This window comes from Pseudorasbora parva, chromosome 21 (assembly GCF_024679245.1).
Source record: "Pseudorasbora parva isolate DD20220531a chromosome 21, ASM2467924v1, whole genome shotgun sequence".
Lineage (NCBI taxonomy): Eukaryota > Metazoa > Chordata > Actinopteri > Cypriniformes > Gobionidae > Pseudorasbora > Pseudorasbora parva.
Genome location: NC_090192.1, coordinates 26,700,801 through 26,716,525, shown reverse-complemented (window position 1 = coordinate 26,716,525; position 15,725 = coordinate 26,700,801). Strand labels below are relative to the sequence as shown.

Below are 15,725 nucleotides of genomic sequence, written 5' to 3'. Positions count from 1 at the left end.
AGTAAATCCAAAAATTACCGAGATCGTAGTCTTCATCTTGTACACACTTTAAAAGAAACATAACTTTACCGTTATTGAACTATTTTAAAGTGATGTCCTATAAATGAGATTACTAGTTATCAAAGTCCTTTTAGATCTTTTTGAAACCTGTGAAAGTTACTTACCGAAGCTGCTTAAGTTAAACTTCTTTCCTCGTGATGACACTATAATAAAAACATTTTAATACCTTTCTTTTTGGTGGTGTTTTACGCTATGTACGGCAAAATTATGTGATTTTATTTTAAGCTTTGTATCCTACGAATCCATTTGAAAGTTAAATACACAAAAATAAAGCAAATACATTTTAATGGTGTCTGGAGTGTGTGTTTTTCTCTATAGTGCAGCACTCGTATTCAGAGTTAGACAGCATATTTTTCAGATACACGTGCAATTAGCTCGTTTCAAAAACCAGCAACACATACAGAACGCTTTAAAAAAAATACTCAAGGCCATATATTAGCAATTTACCACTGACAATATAGCTACTATAAAGCCCTAGGAATTAAGTGTTTTGTAATATAACTTGCTAAACAGCATGACGGTGAATTTACAAACAAATGAAAGAAGACACTGTATCATTTGATTTCTTTATTATCATCATTGTTTAGCAATTATTTCTAGTAGCCGAAGGAATCGTACTCGGTTACTTTCGTAACCTCGGTTCCCTGAGAGAGAGGAACGAGTATTACGTATGGGAAAAACTCCTTTTCTCGAGAATGTGAAGCAAAACTTTTAATAAAGGTATCTATGTAAAGCGCAGTGAGCTGCACGGCCATAGCCCAGCGCGAGGAGCGCTCTGATTGGCCGGGCTGCGGCAACTGCAGGAACCTATGGTGAGGCGGCTGAGAGGAACGAACCAATGGGGGGCGTTCCAGAAGCCCGCCGAAAAAGGTGCTTATATTTGCATACAGGAGGCTATATAAGACCCTAATTCGCCATAGGTGTCAGGTTTTAAGATCGACTGAAGCGATACCTGAGAAGCATAAACACGGCACGGAACGTAATACTCGTTCCTCTCTCTCAGGGAACCGAGGTTACGAAAGTAACCGAGTACGTTCCCTTTCGAGAGAGGTTCCTCGTATTACGTATGGGAACACAATGTAAAGCGCCGTGTGTGCTGACTGACCCAGTATACCCAAAGCACATGTTATAAACCCCCGAGACACCGACAGAGGCGGCTTATAAGGGGAATGAAGAACCGGAAGAGTCGGTTCGTTTGAACAGCTGATCGGACATAGTCGGATCTTATGATGAATGAATAGTGCTTAAGGACTAATGTGTACAGGCCAAAATGTAAGGCAATCTGTTTGCCAGGGTCAAGATAGAGCCTAGATGGAGAGAAGCCCTGCTTGTAGAGCTGGAACCTCCAACTTGTAGAATCTGATAAAAGTGGACGGAGAGGCCCAGCCTGCCGCCGCACAGATATCTTCCAAAGAAATGTCACACGACCAAGCCCAAGATGAGGCCATGCCTCTAGAGGAGTGGGCTTAAATGCCTGTAGGACAGGTTAGGTCCTGGACCTATATGCTAGTGGGACTGCATCCACTATCCAGTGTGAGAGACTGTTTCATGACAGCACAAACTTTAGTGCGGCCACCGAAGCAATGAAGAGCTGATCCGACTGCCTGAAGGGGGCGGAGCGCTCTAGATACAATCTCAATGCTCTGACTGGGCAGAATATGTTTGCGTCTTATTCTCTCTAAGACGCGGGTTAAGCAGTGCAAAGACCTGCATACTGAAGGGGTTGATAGCACTTTCAGCATAAAACCATGCCTCGGTTTGAGCACAACCTTGAAGTTGCTGGACCCAAACTCAAGACAGGAAGGGCTCACCGAGAGTGCAGGTAAGCCACCCACTCGGTTAACCGAGGCCACAGCCAGCAGAAAAACGGTTTTGAGTGATATGTGCTTCAAGCTCGTGTTCTGAAGTGGTTAGGAGGGGGAACCCTTCACGGCCTCCAAAACCATGGCGAGGTCCCAAATAGGGACCGAGGTAGGGGCAAGGCGAGCTGAATCTCCTGGCCCCTTTAAGAAAACACACAATAAGATCACTTTTCCCTAGTGAATGTGCCGCGATAGGAGCGTGGCTAGCTGCTATGGCGGAGACACACACCCCGAGTATGGAGGGGGGACGACCCGCATCCATTAGCTCTTGGAGAAAGCGAGCGGTTCCGCCAGTTCGCATGAGTGTGCGTCGATGTTTCGCGTAGCACATTGGTTAGAAAACCACTGACCACTTCAAGCAGAGCTGCCAGATAGCAGGGGCTCTAGCTTCCGAAATAGTGTTCATAACTTGTCAGAGAGGTTCCCGGATACCGTTGATGGGCCATACGTGGAGGGCCCACAGCTCGGGATTGGGATGCCAGACCTTCCCTTTCATTGGCAGAATAGGCATGGGGCTGTGTCTGACAGCTGAAACAGTATGGAGAACCATGTGCGGTTCTTCCAAAGTGGGGCTATTAAAAAGCACCGGCTGCAGCTGGATCGCGATCGGAGGGAACATATAGAGGGAGTCTGGGCCAACATGGGCCAGGGCATCCCTGCGTTTGCAGAAAAAATATTGGGCAGCGTGTGCTGTGCAAGCTGAATTGTTTGCGGGTAAAGGGACCATCCCCCTGGGGACATGGGTCCTCTGGATAACATGTCCGGACCCTGATTCAGAATACCTGGCACGTAAGCCGCCCTTAGGGAGCTCAGATTGTGCTCTGCCCATAAAAGGAGATGCTTAGCCATGCAGTGAACAGAGTCTGATCTCGGCTGCCCTAGCGATTTTATGTACATTATCAAGACGTGGTGGTTCTTATGCCGTAAGTCTTGAGTCTATGACAATGACTGTACTGATAAGCCTGCCCCTCGAAGGCGAATCTCAAGAATGGCCTGTAGTGGGGGTGGGGGGTTATCGTAACGTGAAGTATGCGTTTTTCAGATCTATTGAGAAAACCCAATCCCCGGGGCGAATGTGCGCGAGGATTTGTTTCACCGTCAGCACCTTGAAACGAGCGTGTCATAAGTGCTTTGTTCAGATGCCTGGAAAATGGGCCTGAGACCGCCACCCATTTTCGGCATGAGGAATTAGCGACAGTAAAAACCTGACTCGCTAGCGTCGGGTGTACTGTTTTCGCCGCTCTCTCCTTTAACAGTCTCAATGCCTCAGCGAGAAGCACGTGACTGACACTGCTTCTTACAGAGGGCTCGACCACGGCTTGAATCGCGGGGTCTGCGAGCAAAACTGTAGCGAGAACCTCATTTTATATGTTCAACACCCAATATTATATACCAGGAATGGCCTGCCAGGCCTGGGCTCGTAAAGCCAGGGGTTGAATTAGATTCGGGGGCTGGCCGCTTAGTAATAGGGGCCTGTTAGCCGGGTTGCTTGTGCTGTAACACTGCTTGTAACACTGTGGGGATAGTGTTAGTTTTGGCGGTGCAGGCTTTGCAGTGGGCGCACGCCTCACATTTATATTGTGTGTGCGAGAGTGAACTTTGTGAAAAGTGCTTGGGTGCAGGAGTGCAGACTGTAAAGTGGGCACATTTCCTACATAGAAAGCTCTTTTGTGTGTAGTGTAAACAATGTGCAGTGGCGCACAACCTACGTAGAATACCCACGGTGCAAACCAGTGAGCAAATCCACAGGGGTAAACGCACACAGCATTAGTGTGCAGACGAGCGTGTTTAACACAGGCTAGTTGACTGCAATATTTCATCTCCAGTCACTTAACTTAAGGGAACTGGGAGAATGTAAGGAAGTGCGGGTGGTATGTGAGCCATTCCACAATGCCGTTATGCTCTAGTCTAGACTGAAAGCGCGCATGCAGACAAGCGTGTTTGACCACAGGCTAGTTGACTGCAATAAGGCTAGTTGACTTTATATGGTGTAATCCGGCCGCGGCGGGATTTATTTGTGATTTTGTGAGGCTGAATTAACAGTGCTTATGTAGGGGTGCACACTGTGTAGTGGACACTTTGTCTACAGTGTAAAAACCTTTCCAGCCGCCTGAATAAAGGGGACTGGAAGTGATAGAGTGAAAAAAGGGCTTAGCTTGGCAGCCATTTTCCGACGCCCTTATGCTCTGACAGTGAGCGCGTGCTATGACGTAAGCCGCGCTCTAGTCAGCAACGCGCTGTGGAAGGGGCGCGCGCTATCATGACAAGGCAGCCATTACAACTTCCTTGGCAGTAAGCGCGCGCTGCAGCGACATTGTTCTTGACATACCCAACAGCCCGAGCTCGCTCGTCTAACTTACTCTAGTATTCTCTGTCCGCAGCGCTTCAGCACGGCGGCGGTAGAATGAGCACGGCGAGAGCTTCGGCTCGAGTTTGTTTATTCACTCTATTATTCTCTGTCCGCGGCGATAGAGCGACAGGACGAGAGAATTGGAAGCGTGAGGAAAAACTCTGTCCGCGGCGCTTCTAGCACGGCGAGAGCTTCGGCTCGAGTTAGTTTATTCACTCTAGTATTCTCTGTCCGCGGCGATAGAGCGACAGGACGAGAGAATTGGAAGCGTGAGGTAAAACTCTGTCCGCGGCGCTTCTAGCACGGCGAGAGCTTCGGCTCGAGTTTGTTTATTCACTCTATTATTCTCTGTCCGCGGCGATAGAGCGACAGGACGAGAGAATTGGAAGCGTGAGGTAAAACTCTGTCCGCGGCGCTTCTAGCACGGCGAGAGCTTCAGCTCGAGTTTGTTTATTCACTCTAGTATTCTCTGTCCGCGGCGATAGAGCGACAGGACGAGAGAATTGGAAGCGTGAGGTAAAACTCTGTCCGCGGCGCTTCTAGCACGGCGAGAGCTTCGGCTCGAGTTTGTTTATTCACTCTAGTATTCTCTGTCCGCGGCGATAGAGCGACAGGACGAGAGAATTGGAAGCGTGAGGTAAAACTCTGTCCGCGGCGCTTCTAGCACGGCGAGAGCTTCAGCTCGAGTTTGTTTATTCACTCTATTATTCTCTGTCCGCGGCGATAGAGCGACAGGACGAGAGAATTGGAAGCGTGAGGTAAAACTCTGTCCGCGGCGCTTCTAGCACGGCGAGAGCTTCAGCTCGAGTTTGTTTATTCACTCTAGTATTCTCTGTCCGCGGCGATAGAGCGACAGGACGAGAGAATTGGAAGCGTGAGGTAAAACTCTGTCCGCGGCGCTTCTAGCACGGCGAGAGCTTCGGCTCGAGTTTGTTTATTCACTCTAGTATTCTCTGTCTGCGGCGATAGAGCGACAGGACGAGAGAATTGGAAGCGTGAGGTAAAACTCTGTCCGCGGCGCTTCTAGCACGGCGAGAGCTTCGGCTCGAGTTTGTTTATTCACTCTAGTATTCTCTGTCCGCGGCGATAGAGCGACAGGACGAGAGAATTGGAAGCGTGAGGTAAAACTCTGTCCGCGGCGCTTCTAGCACGGCGAGAGCTTCGGCTCGAGTTTGTTTATTCACTCTATTATTCTCTGTCCGCGGCGATAGAGCGACAGGACGAGAGAATTGGAAGCGTGAGGTAAAACTCTGTCCGCGGCGCTTCTAGCACGGCGAGAGCTTCGGCTCGAGTTTGTTTATTCACTCTAGTATTCTCTGTCCGCGGCGATAGAGCGACAGGACGAGAGAATTGGAAGCGTGAGGTAAAACTCTGTCCGCGGCGCTTCTAGCACGGCGAGAGCTTCGGCTCGAGTTCGCCTATTCACTCTAGTATTCTCTGTCCGCGGCTGTAGCGCGACGGAATGAGAGAAGAGTGGGAACAACTCTGTGGCAGCGGCGGAAGAAGAGCCGCGGCGGCGGCAGAGTGAAGAGAGCTTCGGCTTGAGTGTGCTCATGTCCTCTAACATTCTCTCTTTCCGCGGCGCTATTCAGCGCGACGGGACGAGAGCAGAGGGAGAGTGAGAAGAGCTCCGTCTTTCCGCGGCGCTTAACGACGCGGCGGAACGAGAGAGTCCTCGAGTAGAACAAGCCTGTAAGCTCTAGAAGTGGCGTTGCAGCGGCAACACAAACACATATAACACTCAACATAGACACAGTTTAAAGGATATATAACGCCGGATGGCGTAGCTGGAACGGCAGAGAAGGCGGAGAGGGAGTCCGTCGTCCTCAGCTGCAGGTTCCGCTGGTGCCTTTTCAACGGCGGTGCTTCTTCCGGAGACCAGCGAAGGTATCGTTGAAGGAGATAAAATCTGACACCTATGGCGAATTAGGGTCTTATATAGCCTCCTGTATGCAAATATAAGCACCTTTTTCGGCGGGCTTCTGGAACGCCCCCCATTGGTTCGTTCCTCTCAGCCGCCTCACCATAGGTTCCTGCAGTTGCCGCAGCCCGGCCAATCAGAGCGCTCCTCGCGCTGGGCTATGGCCGTGCAGCTCACTGCGCTTTACATAGATACCTTTATTAAAAGTTTTGCTTCACATTCTCGAGAAAAGGAGTTTTTCCCATACGTAATACGAGGAACCTCTCTCGAAAGGGAACTTTTCTTTCTCTCACTTCTTGGTTAAAACACGGGTGGGTGTTCATCAGCCCCTGCAAAATCAACACAGAGATTAACATGTGATGAACCATGGTCAGTTTATTAATGCTAACGGTAACGTACATGGACAAGCTGAGGTAACTTAAGCTTGTTAACAGCAGTTTGCTGTGTAACCAACAACATTTTGATAATATCAACACTGGTAAAGGAGAAATACATCGTTTTAATTTACTGAAGTTGTGTAATTATCTCATTAAACTGCTAAACAACGAACGTCTTTGTTTTGTGAAAACAGTGCTATCGGTAGCTGATTTACATTAACTTAGTCTACTAATAATGATAAAACTATAATTTTTCTGAATTGGCTGGAAAAGGACACCCTTACTTTACATCATATAAACTTCTAACAAGACAGCCGTTTACTTATATGATGTTAAACAAATACAATTTAACCACAAATAAACAAAAAATTGTTTATAAAGTACTTACACTTGAAAACAGCTGCATCTCCGTTTTCCGCCATTTTCAAATATAACGCCAGCTCCTCTCTCCCGTGGCATCATGGGATAGTAAAGTGTCCATCGTATGCGCACTTCATAATCTCGCCGGAAGTAGTATGCCATCCGGGTACTTTTCGCATACTGTTTTTCGAATTCTATGGCTGCGTCCGAAATCGCGTACTATGTGAGTAGGTACTACATTTGAATTAGAACGTACTTCGCGACCGTTAAAAAAGTACGTTCTATATAGTATGAATACAGGTAGTATGAATGGAGTCGGACGTACTACATGCGCCATGATGGAATTGTCACGTGATAGACGCCGTCATGACAGCGCGGAGATTTAAAGAGCCCATTCCACCGACTGCACACATTCGCGAGCCATGTTTTTAGACCTGTTTCGCTTTTATCTGTGTTTTTACATCGTTCGAGCTCACAATCCAGAGAGGCGACGGTCAGCTCCTCGCAGGTCACGCCTACGTCGAGAGCTTGTGCGGAATTTCTCAAACAATGCAAGTATTATAATGTATTTAGCTTTTAAATATTACCTCAGAAATAAATGTGTGCGCGTCTCTCTATTAATGGAGCTACAGTGGTCCCTAGAGGCGACACCCACCAACCACAAAAATAAAGCAAATACATTTTAATGGTGTCTGGAGTGTGTGTGTGTTTTTCTCTACATGGCAGCACTCGTATTCAGAGTTAGACAGCATATTTTTCAGATACACGTGCAATTAGCTTGTTTCAAAAACCGGCAACACATACAGAACGCTTAAACAAAAATACTCAAGGCCATATATTAGCACTTTACCACTGACAATCTAGCTAACGTTACTATAAAGCCCTAGGAATTAAGTTTTGTAATATAACTTGCTATAACAGCATGACGGTGAATTTACAAACAAATGAAAAGAGACACTGTATCATTTGATTTCTTTATTAACATCATTGTTTAGCAATTTATTTCTAGTAGCCGAAGAAAATCTTTTCTTTCCCTCAGTTCTCGGTTAAAACACGGGTGTGTTCATCAGCCCCTGCAAAATCAACACAGATGTGATGAGCCATGGTCAGTCTATTATTGCTAACGGTACATGGACAAGCTGAGGTAATTTAAACTTGTTAACAGTAGTTTGCTATGTAACCAACAACATTTTGATAATATCAACACTGGTAAAGGAGAAATACATCGTTTTAATTTACTGAAGTTGTGTAATTATCTCATTAAACTGCTAAACAACGAACGTCTTTGTTTTGTGAAAACAGTGCTATCGGTAGCTGCTTTACATTAGTCTAATAATGATAAAACTATAATTTTTCTGAATCGGCTGGAAAAGGACACCCTTAATTTACATCATATAAACATCTAACAAGACAGTCGTTTACTTATATGATGTTAAACAAATACAATTTAACCACAAATAAACAGAAAGTTGTTTCTAAAGTACTTACACTTAAAAACAGCTGCATCTCCGTTTTCCGCCATTTTCAAATATAACGACAGCTCCTCTCTCCCGTGGCATCATGGGATAGTAAAGTGTCCATCGTATGCACACTTCATAATCTCGCCGGAAGTAGTAGGCCATCCGGGTACTTTTCGCATACTGTTTTTCGAATTCTATGAATTCGGACATACTACTCTGCTCACGTACTGTTTTTCGCATACTATATAGTATGGAAGTACGCGATTTCGGACGCAGCCTATGAATTCGGACATACTACTCTGCTCGCGTACTGTTTTTCGCATACTATATAGTATGGAAGTACGCGATTTCGGACGCAACCTATGTCTTCAACTTGCAATATCCAGCAGAAGCCGCAAGCACACTTGAATTCATTCAGAGGTGTGTTTAAACATGGCACTGTCATGTTTAATTTTATAGGCATTGATTAGCTGTTTCAGGTGTGTTTGATTGGGATTGGATTTAAACTGTGCAGAACAGTGGCCCTCCAGGACCGAGATTGGGGACCCCTGCCTTAAAGGGTTAGTTCACCCAAAAATGAAAATTAGATGTTTATCTGCTTAGCCCAGTGCATCCAACATGTAGGTGTGTTTGTTTCTTCAGTAGAACACAAATGAAGATTTTTAACTCCAACTGTTGCTGCGCCAGTCATATAATGGGGTGAATAGGTAACAATTCTATGAGAGCAAAACAAACAAAAAAAACATGCTTAGACAATGTGCATAAAAAACCCTGCTGCTCCTGACGACACATTGATTTCTTAAGACACAAACCGATCGGTTTCTGTGAGAAACACAACACTATTTATGTTATTTATTTTTTTTACCTCATATCCTGACGAGTCTCATCAAGTTTTCCCATAGGCTATTACTTCCGTCTGGTGAGGTCAAGCTGGTGTGATCATAGTATATATTATGTAGAATCCTCATTCGGCCGATCCGTGCCGGCACTAATGAGGCATCTATATATATATATATATATATATATATATGATCGCACCATCTTGACCTTACCAGACGGAAGAAATAGCCTATGGGAAAACTTGATGAGACTCGTCGGGATATGAGGTAAAAAAAATTACATAAATACTGTTGAGTTTCTCACAGAAACCGATCGGTTCGTGTCTTAACAAATCAATGTGTCGTCAGGAGCAGCAGGGTTTTTGTGCACGTTGCCTAAGCATTTTTGTTTGTGTGTTTTGCTCTCATAGAGCCTTATCCATTCACATGATTATTTGACTGGCACACAGCAACGGTTGGAGTTAAAAATCTTAATTTGTGTTCTACTGAAGAACCAAACACACCTACTGTGTTGGATGCACTAGGGGGTAAGCAGTAGTGTTGTCAAAAATATCGATATTTCGATATATATCGATACTGGAATATCTGAAACGATACGATTCTCAGTTTTTACAGTATCGATATTAGCTGCGCTCTCCTCTCTGACCGTCAGCGAGCTGACACACACCGGCATATTCTCACTAAGCCCGGTTAACCTCTGAGCACGGCGAACGCGCGTTCTGCTCAGGGATGTGATTTTTCCGGATTAATCCGGAATTCCGGATTTTCCGACCTGAAAATGTGACCTACGTAAATCATGCAGATCTGTAAAAAAAAAAAAAAATGGCGGGGGCGGGGGGATTGGTGGGTTGACCGTCCGTCATCTCACAGCCGTCACCATGGTAACCCGGGTCGAAACCCCGATCGCGGGATGGGCAACAAGGACTGTATCGTGACAAGAACATCACCGGATCGGATGATCTGGGTATACTATTGCTTGTGTCTATATATAACCTATAAGTTACTAATTTGACTTTGTTGTCGATTGATTAGATGATCGATTTTGATTGATTTTCCACTATGGCAGGATGTTTAAGCTGCATTTAACATTAACTTGACAGCTAACATTACTTGTATTTGCTAGCACTAGCTATATATGCAAACAGCGCGCTTTTCGGCGCCCCCCCCCCGCTTTTTTCACGTCAGTTTGGGTGACAAAGTCATCTGAAGCCATTCCATAGCTTAACCCTTAAATGCATGACTGTTTCGCCAAACATTCTTACATATTGGGGACCTGGTTCTATATTTAACATGGATAACGTTAGACCTCTAACTTACCTGTCGCGATAATATATACAACTCCTGATGTTAGAGTAACAGCTACAGAAGAATAAAATAAAACCTATTTCGTTACCTTTTGGAGCTTGGAAGGGTTCAGTTTGAGCAGATGTTTAATACCATCATCATATGACCTCGTCAGAGCTCGTTTACCAGTATATTCAGCGTCTGCCTCATATTCGCGATCTCACGCATATTCTCCAAACTCATTTTCAACGTCTTCAAAATCAATATTTTGCTCACTGACAGCTTCTTGACCACATCCATCATCAAGAGACAGTGACACTAACATATGATTGTGTTTAGTACTTGCTCTCTGCAGTAAATCACTGAGTCATTTCAAGTTTTGCAGATTATAATTATTATTGTTTCGTTTTCTGTCAGAGGTAACTATGAGTGAAACGTCACTTCATCATTGTGTATCAGACATCGCCACCTTGTGGAATAAATGTGAATTGCACCCCCATTTCGTCATTATAGATTAATTTATCATGCCAGGCGCAAATTCCAAAAGAAACGTGTAGAGGCTCTAAAAAAGCTTTCTACAAAGGCTAAAGAGTCATAGAAAAATTGAGGCCTTCTTTTGACATGAAAATGTGCATGTTGCACATTTAGCTATTAAAATTGGGTAAAAATGCATCCACCAAATAGTTAGTTATTTTTCATACTGTACAAAAAAGTTATTACAATAAAATGTATTTTTTTGTTCAAATAAGTTGTTATGGGTCCTGCTTTACTGTCCGTATTGATCCGCCACCAGTTTGTTCGGCGCGGCGCGGCGGGGGTGGGGTTGGTCTATATTATAAAATATGGTATATTTTCCTGCTTTTTTGTCCTTAGCCAATCACATGCCTGCTGCTGGACTTTTTCCTCATGACAGTGTGTTAGTGTTAGTGTGTGATCGGTCTGAATTTCGCGCGGGATTGCACATAAATTAATTCTAGCCTACTAATGCCCGCAGATTTCGTGCTCCACATCTGAAGCGCACACACACATAGCCTACCCTAATAAAGCCGCCTCTGACATGATACAAGTGCAAACATTTGCTTCCTTTTCCAGCATATTATTGGTCAAATACACTCAAAGAATTATCAGTGCACATCTGGAAGAGTATTAACGTAAACACAGTCGCAAACAGTTCAGGAAGAACGAGTAACAGGAACAGTGTGGATCCATGCGTCTGTTAGTCTTAAAGGGACCGCAGTCATTTGCTATTCAAACTACAAAAAGACAAACGATCACACTGCTCTTGACTGATCAACTTGTGTAACTTTAATAGTTTCATCTGTACGCTATTGAATTTTTTACAAAGAACATTATCCAATGTTGTTTTAAATGTAATTACTATGCATTTTTTTAATTCAGTTTCTTATCTGAATGTTAGACCTACCTGAAAAAATAAAGCAGTCTTTTTAATTTTTATCTTCTATGCTATTGCATTTATTTGTGCTATTGTTTGTTATCTGTTTATTTGTTCTTATTTTATTACTGTTTACTCGTCTTTTTAAATTCAATTTACCATTCGAAATCAAGCTTTCTTGTGCTGTGTGTAAGCTATTGCAACACAATTACCCTATTGTAAAAAATACATTGAGATAGCAAACATTTGAGAGATAATTTTAATAGTAATTGATCAATTGATCAATAATTGTTCAAATCAAAATGATGCCCAACCCTAAGGAACATGCTGGCCACATGAATTTTTAGTAAAAAATAACAATGAATAATAAGTTCTGTTGTCATATTAAGCATCTTATCTTATTTATTTATTTATTTATTTTTTTACTGTGGTATCGATTTAGTATCGATATATCGATATTTTAGTCTGATATCGTATCGAAGTCATAATTTTGGTATCGTGACAACACTAGTAAGCAGATAAACATCAAATTTTAATTTTTGGGTGAACTAACCCTTTAATGTCTCATGTCATGGTTATGACCATGTCATATCAGTCTTAAATGTTACCTGATAAGTGTGTTTTTTCCCCCCCTGTTTTCAGAGCCTTTTGCGGCATAAATCCCCAGACGGGCAGCAAGGCAGAGAAAAAACGAGGGCTGAACGCACCAGTTTGCACTCTTCTGAGAAAACTGCTGGATTTTGAATTGGTGGGTAAGGGACATTAGTGGCAAGGGGACACTACAGGACAATAGGAGACATGTCAATAAACTTAAAGGGTTAGTTCACCCAAAAATGAAAATGATTTCATTAATTACTCACCCTCATGTCGTTGCACACCTGTAACACCTTCGTTCATCTTCAGAACACAAATGAAGATATTTTTGTTGAAAGCTGATGGCTGAGAAAGGCTTCAGATAGGCCTCCATTGGCATTCAGTACATTCCCAACCACAAGACCAATAAAGGCACTAAAAACATCGATACAAAGTCCATCTCACTACAGTGGCTGTACAATAATTTTACAATGCAACGAAAATAGTTTTTGTGCACAAAAAAGAATCAAAATAATGACTTAATTTGCCAAGTTATTGTCTTCCGTGTAGGTCTCTGTGAGCTCAGGCCATAGCGGCATTCCTCCTCTTCTGGGTCATGAACGGTGGATCTGCGTCATATTCTCGCGCATGCGTCGAGTTCACGTCAATAACTTGGTGGATAAAGTCATTATTTAGATTTTTGTGCGCACAATAACTTGTAAAATTATTGTACCACGACTATAGTGAGATGGACTTTGTATCGATGTGTTTAGTGCCTTTATTGGTCTTGTGGTTGGGAATGTACTGAATGCCAATGGAGGCCTATCTGAAGCCTTTCTCAGCCATCAGCTTTCAACAAAAATATCTTCATTTGTGTTCTGAAGATAAACGAAGGTGTTACGGGTGTCCAACAACATGAGGGTGAGTAATTAATTAAATAATTTTCATTTTTGGGTGAACTAACCCTTTAATCACAATATTGGTTTGATGTGTTTGAAATTGCTGATTTTTTTCTCTTTTGTTATATTACTCGTGTAAAGCAATAGCAGATGGAAAGCATCTCTTGTGTTGCAATGTACAGGGACAGTGATTTTAAATGTTAAAGATTGTTGTAAATGAGTGATTGTGCATTGTGCACTCTGTGTTCTCTTAAATTTTAAGAGAAAATAAAAAAAAATATTAAAAAAATACTAAGTGTTTTGTTTTTCTTTGTAGAAGTTTGAAAGAGGACATTTATCCAAGTTACAACATTTAATTGTAATATTTACAATATTCTCTCCTGTGAAAATACAGGAAATCCCTAAAATTACAGGAAATTCCTGGCTACTGAGTTGCCGTAAATATAAAATTTTGCTGTAATATTTACAGTATTTTATCCTGTGAAAATACAGGAAATTCCTGTAAAAGTACCAGTAAATTTACATGATTGTATTGTATTAAATACAGTACCTTGTTGTAGTCATTTTACAATAACAGTCCTGTAAACTGTTTACAGTAAATTTACAGCAACTATTAGCCAGGAATTTCCTGTAAAATTACAAGAAATTTCTAACAGTGTACTGTCTACACAAACCATGCGTAAACACACAAACACACGTGCACAACTGCACTTCCCACATGTACACCTTCAAAGACAAAAATACGACGATATAATTCAAGTATAAATATGTAAATAACACAAGCCGCTAAGCATATTATATAGTTAGTGTATAACTTGTACTACATAGAGACGTCCTGCTCTAGTCGTTTTTGCTGCTGCTCCTGTTCAACTGCAGCCTCTGGGTCTGATTCCGGATCATAGATGTATGGCTGTATCTGATTAAAAGCCATATTTTTATTTTGAATAAAGTTTTTTTCCCGCTGTTAGGGATGACACAGCTTTACGACGCACTCGACTCAACACAATAGCAGCAGCGAGCACACGTCATTCTTTAGCTCCGCTCACACGACACGCCCCCACCCGCTCGGCTTTTTTCGGAAAGACTCGGAACAGCGCATCTTTCTTATATAATTATAAAAAAAATTAAGACTTTTCGGAGATATGCAGGATGCAATGCTACTCTATAGGTACTCAAGATTGACATGACACTGACTGAAACTGAGTGTTTCACCCCCCCCTTTAATGACATCAATTTCATTTTTGGGTGAACTAACCCTTTAACTAACGTCAAGACCTTATTATAAAGTGTTCACTGAAAAAAAACGTGGTGTTGAAATCTGTAAAAACGCCTTATCACACACTACTGTGAAACAGGTCCGTTCGCAAAATGCCATCCTAAAAAACATCACAAAGTTCCTCACTACGTTTTGCCTGCATATCTAAACGCGGTGTAGTCATGTGAGAGGTGCCGCTCTGACTGACGGGCCACAGTGCTCATTTATGCCTCACTGGGGCTGTCTACAGTAATAGCAGCAGCAGATGTGTGGAGTGTTAAAATCCTTGCACTCCTCTAATAAGCACCTCTTCTCCCTCTATCATCATTTTGGGCTGCTCTGACTCGCTCCTCTCTGCCCTACTTTCCGCCTCCGTTCTATTCTTCTTCCCCACCGCCTCGTCTCCTCTTTCTTCTTCCAAGTTTTCGACTTTTGTACAATATTTATGAGGCGAGGTCTAGGGACGAGAGGAAGCCGTTTTAAATCGCAATGTGCCTTTCTCTGAATGATATAAGCTATTTGGAGTGGCTGCGGATGCATTGTGAGGTGGTTTCCTGACCTTTAAGCACTGACCACTTAAGAAGAGTATGAGCCCGAAAAGATCAAGTGAAGAGCGAGATATTTGCTTTAAAGGTTTATAACGTTTAAAAGATCTAAAGGTGATACATATGGCCCTATAACAGCCAACTTTTCTTCAATAAAACCTGTTTCGGATCCACAGAAGAGGCGCAATAAAGCTTATCGGCAACAGTTAAACATCAATCTGCTTTGAGTTTTTACAGGTCCGGTGGGCAGAGGCAGCGAAAGGGCACACGTGCTGAAAAGCAGGCGATGATTCCGCAAAGGTACCGGACAAATTATTCGAGTACACTAATAAGACCAGACAGGAACATTCAGTACCATGATAACAACTTTCCTGAGATTGCAGATATAATTAAGACCATGTACATTGCAAATGAAGTCAAAGGCAAGTTTAAGCATATTCAGTCAGTCAGCACAATAAAAATCAGATTCAACATTATAATGTGATTCATCCACTGTGGGCTTAGGGACTGTTTGTTCTTTTGTGATGATATTCAAGAATTTATAATC

At 43.0% G+C, this 15,725-nt stretch overlaps 1 protein-coding gene across 5 annotated transcripts in view; it reads right to left on the bottom strand.

The window, feature by feature from the left end:
* The window catches only part of cacna1g (calcium channel, voltage-dependent, T type, alpha 1G subunit), a 296,673-nt gene that overhangs the window by 223,481 nt on the left and 57,467 nt on the right, over positions 1-15,725 (bottom strand). The gene's annotated exons all lie outside the window — the stretch shown is intronic.